The sequence below is a fragment of the Hibiscus syriacus genome, unplaced genomic scaffold, assembly GCF_006381635.1.
Source record: "Hibiscus syriacus cultivar Baekdansim isolate YM2019G1 unplaced genomic scaffold, ASM638163v2 tig00110328_pilon, whole genome shotgun sequence".
Taxonomy (NCBI): Eukaryota; Viridiplantae; Streptophyta; class Magnoliopsida; order Malvales; family Malvaceae; genus Hibiscus; species Hibiscus syriacus.
In genome coordinates, this window is record NW_024062685.1 from 5,431,073 (window position 1) to 5,439,850 (window position 8,778).

An 8,778-nucleotide genomic window follows, 5' to 3' on the forward strand; every position below is an offset into this window, starting at 1 on the left:
GAGAATCGATGATTTATTTGATCAAATCAAGGGAGCTTCAGTGTTCTCCAAAATTGATTTATGCTCTGGCTATCACCAGATGAAGATATAAGAAGAGAATATTCCAAAAATGGCTTTTAGGACTCGATATGGCCATTATGAGTTTGTGGTATTGTTGTTTGGATTAACTAATGCACCGATAATATTTATTAATCTTATGAATAAGGTATTCCAACCGTACATCGATCAGTTCGTTGTTTTCTTCATTGATGATATCTTGGTTTATTCAAAGACAAATGAGGAACATGACTTACATCCTCGAGTGATTCTTTAAACACTTCGAGATAAGAAGATTTATGCTAAGTTGTATAAGTGTGAGTTTTGGTTACCTTAAGTGGCATTCCTTTAACATGTAGTATCTACAGAGGGGATCTAGATGGATCCTTAGAAAGTTAACGATATTATAGATTGGGAAGTTCCAAGAAATATTTCTGAAGTTGGAGTTTCTTGGGATTGGTTGGATATTATCGAAGGTTTGTAAGGGACATTTCGATGATTGCCTCCCCTTTGACAAAGTTGTTGAGGAAAGAAGTGTCATTTATTTGGATGGATAAATTCCAAGAGAGTTTTGGATCTTTAAAGAAGGTTTTAATGGAGGCTCTAGTGCTAATACAACCAGAATCGTGAAAGGACTAGACAATCTATAGTGACGCTGCCCATAACTATCTGGGATATGTCTTTATGCAAGATGGAAATGTGGTAACCTATGCTTCAAGACAGCTTAATCCACATTAAAGGAATTATCCGACACATGATCTTGAGTTAACAACGGTGGTGTTTGCTCTGAAGATATGGTGTCACTATTTATATAGTGAGCGATGTTATATTTATACGGATCCCAAAGTTTAAAGTATTTCCTAACTCAAAAGAAAATAAACTTGAGACAGAGGAGATGGATTGAGTTACTTAAAGATTATGATGCAATTATAGACTATTATTCAGGGAAGACTAATGTTGTAGCTGATGCACTTAGCCGAAAGACTTTTACAGCTTTACACATATTAGATGCCCAATTTTATTTAAAGGATAGTGGTGCTCTGGTGGCTAATTTAAAAATAAAACCTTTATTATTGGATATAATAAATGAGTTGCAAATGAGAAATTATAAGTGTTTAGCAAGATTGAAACAAGTGGAAATATGTGAAATCAATGACTTTGAAGTAAAGTCTGATGGATGTTTATACTACAAAGACCAAGTTTGTGTTCCAAGTGATGAAGATTTGAAGAAAGATATACTTTTTGAAGTGCATTATAGTTCGTTGACTATGCATCCAGGAGGGAACAAGATGTATCAAAATTTAAAAGGGCGATATTGGTGGCCAAGTATGAAAAGAGCTATCACAGAGTTTGTTGCAAAGTGCTTAACCTGTCAACAAATAAAAGCTGAGCAGCATGTACCTTCAGGACTTTTACAACCGATCTTCATTCCTCAATGGAAATGGGAAAGAGTTACAATGGATTTCATAACAAGACTACCATTAACATCGAGTAAAAATGATTCAATTTGGGTAATTTTTGATAGGTTAACAAAGACAGTGCACTCAATCCTGTTCGAACTGATTATTTAATGGATAAGAATGCTGAATTATACATCAAGAAGATAGTTCGACTATATGGAGTATTGGTTTAAATAGTATCTAATAGAGATCCAAGGTTCACTTTGAGGTTTTAGAAGTCTTTACATGGAGCCTTGGGTACCCGATTGAACTTTAGTATAGCTTTTCACCCTCAGACAGAATGGTCAGTCTGAGCGGACTATTCAAGTTTTAGAATATATGCTAAGGGCGTGTGTAATAGAATTTAAGGGATCTTAGGAAAAGTATTTGCCTTTGGTAGAATTCACTTAGAATAATAATTATCAATAGATTATAAAGATGGCACCCTATGAAGCTTTATATGGAAGAAAGTATCGAACATCATTAAATTGGTTTGAATTGAAAGATCGAGATATAGTGGGGCTAGATTTGATCAAAGAAGTTGAAGAGAAAGTGAAGATTATTCAAGATAATCTTAAGATAGCCACTGATTGACAGAAGTCTTACTCAGACTTGAAGAGAAAGAAAATTGAATACCAAGTAGGTGATAAAGTATTTCTCAAAGTATCGCCCTGGAAAAAGATTATCCGTTTTGGACGCAAAGGAAAACTAAGTCCACGATTTATTGGCCCTATGAGATCTTAAAAAGAGTTAGACCAGTAGCATATCAGTTAGAATTGCCACCAGAAATGGAGAAGATCCACAATGTTTTTCATGTTTTGATGCTCATAAGATATCGATCAGATCCTTCTCATATCATAGCACCAGAATAGATAAAAGTCCAATCTGATATGACCTATAAGAAAGAACTAGTGAAGATTTTAGCACATGAAGTCAAACAACTAAGGAACAAGACGATTTCGTTAGTTAAAATTCTTTGGAGGAAAGTGGAAGAGGCAATATGGGAGTGTGAAGAGGACATGAGAAAACAATTTCCTTATCTCTTTGTGCAGTAAAATTCGAGGACAAATTTTCTTAAGGGGAAATAATTGTAATACCCAAACATCGAGTCAGTGACAAAAGTGTAAGGATTTAAATTTAGCGGTTTAATTTTGATAAATTGAAATGTTCAAGAATTGATTTGGAAAATTTTGTTTAGGATTTATTATTAAAAATTGAAGAATTGATGGGCAAAATGGTCTTTTGGCATGAAAGGAATTTAAAATTCATTTTAATGTTAATATAACATGTGGGAAATAGAGGAAAAGGAAAAGAAAAGCCTAGAAGCATTACCTTAATCTTCTTTTCTTCATTCCACCATGAACTCCATTTTCAAGGTGATAAAATTTTAAAGTTAGTTGTTTCATGAATTTTTGGTTTGGTTTTAAGTCCTTGGGTAGTATAAAAGCTTAAGGAAGCTTAAAGATGATTATAAGCTATGGGATTGATGAGTTAATGGTGAATTTGGTAAAATGAGTTTTTAAGGAGTTGATGAAAATTGAGTAGATTTTGGATTTTAAAGGTATAATTGACTTGTCAAATGCCTGAATAAGATATTTGAAGTATTAAAAAGTATTGGAAACATGTTTGAAGAATGTGTGTAATTTTTAGTTTTAAGTCTAAAGAAAATTTTGGATGTTATAGGGGATTTAATGGATATGAGTTGGTTGTAATAAGTGTTAGTAAGTTTAAGGGTATGATGGGAGTTAGAAGAAAGAAATATAGGTGAGTTTTTTTATTGTGTTTATTTGTTTTTTGATAATTTTTTTGATATTATAATAAATAATTATTTTGGAGAGATTTAATCATTTTTGGGATTTCTGTAACTTTTGGAGTTTATGTTGCAGAGATAATTTTGTAGGGATGTTGAAAGAGTATTTTGGGATATACTGGGTCTTGACATCTATACTGGGTTTTGGGATACATGTGATATTTCGTATATATTATTAGTGTTCTTTATGTTTATAGTGGATTATTACTCATATCGCCCGTGGAGGTAGGCAAGACCAAACCATGTTAAATCTTGTTGCTTGTGCATGTTTTATTTTATGTTAATATCGCTTTGGTTATTTTTACGCTCTCAAATTTATAGCAAGTGGTATCAAAGCTATGATTCGGGTTGTAGTGTTTTGAAGAAATTTGTTGTTGTAGATTTTTTATCGATTTTGGAGACATACAAGATGGATTTGCTATAATGAGTTCAGTTGCAGCAGAGTAATTTTTGATTGATCCAATGATACTTCAATGGATATGTGGCTTCAACGGATATGCGGCTTACGTAAAGATTAAAGTTATTGAAGATTTAAATGTCGTTTTTAATGAAATTTAGGTCAAGGGGAAAATTTGTTACATTTTGACCTAAATTATAATTGGTAATTAAGTTGGATTTTATTGTAATTCTAATGGTTGAAGATTAGTTGATAATTTACTTTATTTAATAAAGTAAATATTTATTTTAAGTAAGAATTCTTATGAAATAAGTATTCTTGGTGACCAAGTATTTGGCTCTATAAATAGAGGTAATGTATTAACCTAGAGTAATATGAGAGAAAATTATTTTGGAGAGATATAATTCCTTTTGGGATATTTGTACCCTTTTGGGGTTTATGTTGCAGAGATAATTTTGTAAGGATGTTGGAAGAGTATTTTGGGATATATCAAGTTTTGGCATCTATACCGAGTTTTAGAATATATATGATATCATATATTTGTACTCTTCGTGTTCTCTACATTTATAGTGGATTATCGTTCATCTTGCTCATGGAGATAGGCAAGGCTGAACTACGTTAAATCTCATCTCTTGTGCATGTTTTATTTTATGTTGATATCACTTCAGTTATTTTTCGCTCTCAAATTCCCAACAACTTAATCTAAGGATTTAATGTTTCATCTCACTATATAAACTAATTATTAGTTGAGTTTATCTATTATATTAACGTTATATATGGTAAGACCTAAAAGACATATAATGGTAGACTATATCCAAAGTCACTTAATTATGAGTTTAGAAATAATTGTGTTACTTTTTTCCTCCAAAATTTGCAAACATATCACTATGTAGTTAAATATTATAAAAAAAATAGTGATGTGACTTGATATAATAATAATTTTAGTCCTTAAAACTTATACAATTAATCAATTGTCCCAATCTGAAACAATTCAATAAACTTAACATTTTGTATTTACAGAAAATATCATTTTGAGTCTCTGTTATTATCTCATAAATATTATATTACTTTCATGTTATTTTTTATAATATGATATTTTAACAATAAGTTATTGTTACTTTATGTCAGAATGTATTTATCTCATTATTGTTTTATTCGTTGGACTCATTTAGTTTAACAATATCACAAAAAAGAAACTAAATTGATGGAATTCTAAATTATGGAAGGTTGAATTTACTAAATTATTTCATATTAGGACAAATTTGATAGAATGAATAACTTTTGAGAACTAAAAAATATTATTTTTATTAATTGATGGAATGAATATGTTAAAACAGTCTAAAAATATAAAAATTAAGATAATACTACAAGGACAAAGGACAATGACATTATAATTGATGGGTGTGCTATTTCCCAAAATATAATTGTATAATGTATAGTGTAGATCCAATCCATATAAAACTGGGGAAAAGGTGGCCCAATGTTGGGCTTCCAAGGCCTAATCTAAAAATCTTAAGCCATTCAGTGATTGGAAGCTTGAAAAATCAATAAATATCCAATATCTAAGACAAATTTGCTTCAATAATGTGTCGAAAAAAATCTGCATCCTTCTACTTTATGAAATTAGTTATATTTAACTTTTCAAAATTTGATCTCCTAGTTTACGAAAACTAAGAAATTAGTCCAATTAGAAAACGTTGTTAAATCTTGCCAATGAATCGCTGACTTCAAATTAGAAGTTCAATAATTTATGTGCAAGAAATAGCCAAAATCAACAATTTCACACTTATTATGCAACATATAAGTAAAAATAAACAATTCAAGTTCATGTATTTACCATCAACTGGACTAACTTCTAAGCTTATTAAAGGACAAGAATCTGATCCATGTTAATCAGGCTTGCAACCAATCCGGTTCGTTCAACCGTCAGGTCAATTCGAAACCGAAGCATGAGAAAAGAAGACATGTTGTTCCTTAGGATAACAGAGATTTCATCTGCGTGAATCTTTCAGCCTCCTCAAAGCGACCATGCATATTAAGAAGCTCGATCATCATACAGTAATGTTCTTCAGATGCCTCCAGTTTATTATTTGAGTCATGACACTGAATATTTGGCAAGCCTCATCGACAAATCCAGCCTTTCTGCAAATCGATAAAACCACTTTGAAAGTGAAATGATTCGGAGTGAATCCATCAGATATCATTAGACGAAAAAGACGAATTGCATTTTCATGAAAATCATTATATCCATGAGCCTCTATAATGGCAGTCCATGTCATAGGACCCTTAACACGGATGGCATCAAATACTAACTTTCGCGCTGCTGATTAATCCACAACCACCATACATCTTAACCATATCAGCCTATACGAAAGGAATCGACTCTAAATCTTTCTTCAAGACTTGTCCATGAATCTCCTTCCCAAGCTTTACAGCTTTAAGCTCACTGCAAATGTTGAACATCCTAGCCATTAACACCGAGTCCGGTCTGTGTTTCAACAACTGCATTGACCTAACCACACCGATTGCTTCGTGAAAACACCCACTCTCCGCATATGACTCGATCATTACCGTCCATGAAATCACATTTTGTGCCTCTAAACTATTAAACAAATTCAAAGAATAATCTAAAACACCACACTTTGAGTACATAATCATCAGGGAAGTGACAACAGATACATTGGGAAGGAAACAATTCTTTACAGCATAAGCATGAATCTCCATCCCATGATTGAGAGCCCTCAGCTTTGAGCAAACAGGAAGAATTGTCAAAACCGTAACAACGTCAGGCTTAAACCCTTCCTGTTGCATCCATACAACTGATCGCAAAGCCTGCTCAAGCCTTCCAATCGATATGTATCCTGACATCAAAGCGGTCCAAGAAACCGCATTCCTTTCTTCAGAACAATAGAAAATTCGCCTGCCCGATTCGATGTCACCACACTTGCAATACATATCAACTAAACCTGACTGAATAGCCAACTGTTTCGAATAACTCTTTGCCTTAATCACATAAGCATGGACTTCCTGACCTATTTTTCGTGCCCAAACTTCTGCAATTATTGGAAGAATCGTAGTAAGTATAACGGAATTCGGATACATACCCTCACTTATCATCCATCTAGCATAATCCAAGGCTTTCCTCTGCATCCTATTATGAGCAAAACCGCAATCATCGCTCCCCACAGAACAATATCTCTCTGAGGGATTTCCTCAAACACGCAGTGAGCGAGCTTAGTCTTTCCGCTTTAAAAATACAAGTCAATCAAACCCGTCCTAAGCATTGAACTATTAATTAAACCATATTTAGACAAAAGTGCACGAGCCTTTCAGCCTTGTCTAAACGCTGATGCACCCGCGAAGCTCTTAAGAACAGTAGAGAAAGTGTACTCATTCAATTCGACCGCCAACAACCTCATTTCACTAAACGTAGAAAGCACATCCAAATACCGTTTTCCAACCAACATAACACTCCCTCTAAGCACAGCATTCCAGGAATAAGCATGGTTGGTAGTACATCCAACGAACACCCTTTGGGCGTCCTCGAAGTAGCCACAAGAAGTGTACATGTGAGCCAGTTTGGCACGTAAAACCTCGTTGCTTTCGAACCCATTGGTGCGAATGAGCGTGGATTTGTCTTCCGTCGGCTAAGGATTTGGCGCGAACACAAGCGGCGAGGAGGGAAGAGAAGGTGGTGGGATTGACAGGGATGCCTTGTTGGTCTACGTAGTCCAAAATGGAGAGGGCTTGTTTGAGCTTGTTCTGTCTAGCGAACGCTTGGATGTCTTTGTAAATGGCCTGTGGATTCTTGGAGTGGAGCGGCAAAGAGGAGGGGATTGGGGTTTTATGGAAGGGAAGAAGGGCAATGAAGGTGGGTTTCTTCTTCTTTTGCGGGGAAATTTGGTCAGTTTCGGGATTTAGGTGGGGTTTGTTTTTATGTGTAAGGTTTGTAAATTTTTTATATTTATGTCGTGCAGATGTAGACATTGGACTTCGTAGATCGTTTATTTTTTTAGAAGATAAAATTTTTTCTAATGTCTGCGTGAGGTCTTCTTAGTGCATTCATGATTTTATGTCTTCAAAGGTCTTTAAACATCTTTAAAGAAATTAAAATTATTTAAATTTATTTTAAAATTTATTTTAAAATATAGATTAATTTATTTTAAAATATCGATTGATTTATTTTAAAATATGAAAATTTTTATTTTAAAATATGGATTGATTTATTTTAAAATATGGATTGATTTATTTTAAAATATGGATTGATTTATTTTAAAATATAGATTGATTTATTTTAAAATATGGATTGATTTATTTTAAAAAATTTATTATTGTAGTTGTATGGATTATTTAAATTTCAGTATTATAAAACTAAAATTATTTAAATTTCAGTATTGTAAAATTCTTTTACGTTTAAAAAATCAGTTTATTTATATTTCAGTTTATTTTAACAGTCTGCAGACGTTAAAAAACATCTTCTTCTTGCAGACTGCAGACTTTTAGTCCACCTCTTCTGCTGCAGATGCCTGCAGATGTGGTCCGCAGACTGCAGACCTTTTATCTCTGCAAAAACAAACACCACCTAAATCTCCAAATATACCTTCTATGTCCACTTATTTCTTTCTTTAATTTCTTGAATAAACTACACACGTAGTCACTCGCCTATTTTCGGGGTTTTGTTTTGGTCAACTAATTTTTTCTTTTATAATTACTTTTGGGGATTCTAGTTTGATCAACATATGTTATTAATAGTGATGTTAACAATAATCATAGGATAATATGATGTTGTCACCAGAAAAATAAAAAAAAATTATTATGTCAATAGTTCTACTTATTTTTTAATAACGAATAACATAAATAAAACTAAAATATAATGTTAGGTATGATTTTAAAAAAATAATTAGATGATCAAAATGAAAACACAAGAATAGATGAACGAATGAATAAATACTTAGTTTGCCCTTCTTTTTCCTTTTAACTACACCATTGGTCATTAAATTATTATATTTTCCTATTTTAATTAGTAAAATAATTTTTTTTTATAAAATCATCACTAACATTATATTTTTTTATTTTTATTTTAATCAACAAACATT

At 32.5% G+C, this 8,778-nt stretch overlaps 1 pseudogene; it reads right to left on the reverse strand.

Annotated features, from left to right (window-relative positions):
* Nucleotides 1-5,656: 5,656 nt before the first annotated feature.
* On the reverse strand, nucleotides 5,657-7,669 carry LOC120118320 (annotated as a pseudogene).
* Nucleotides 7,670-8,778: the final 1,109 nt, after the last annotated feature.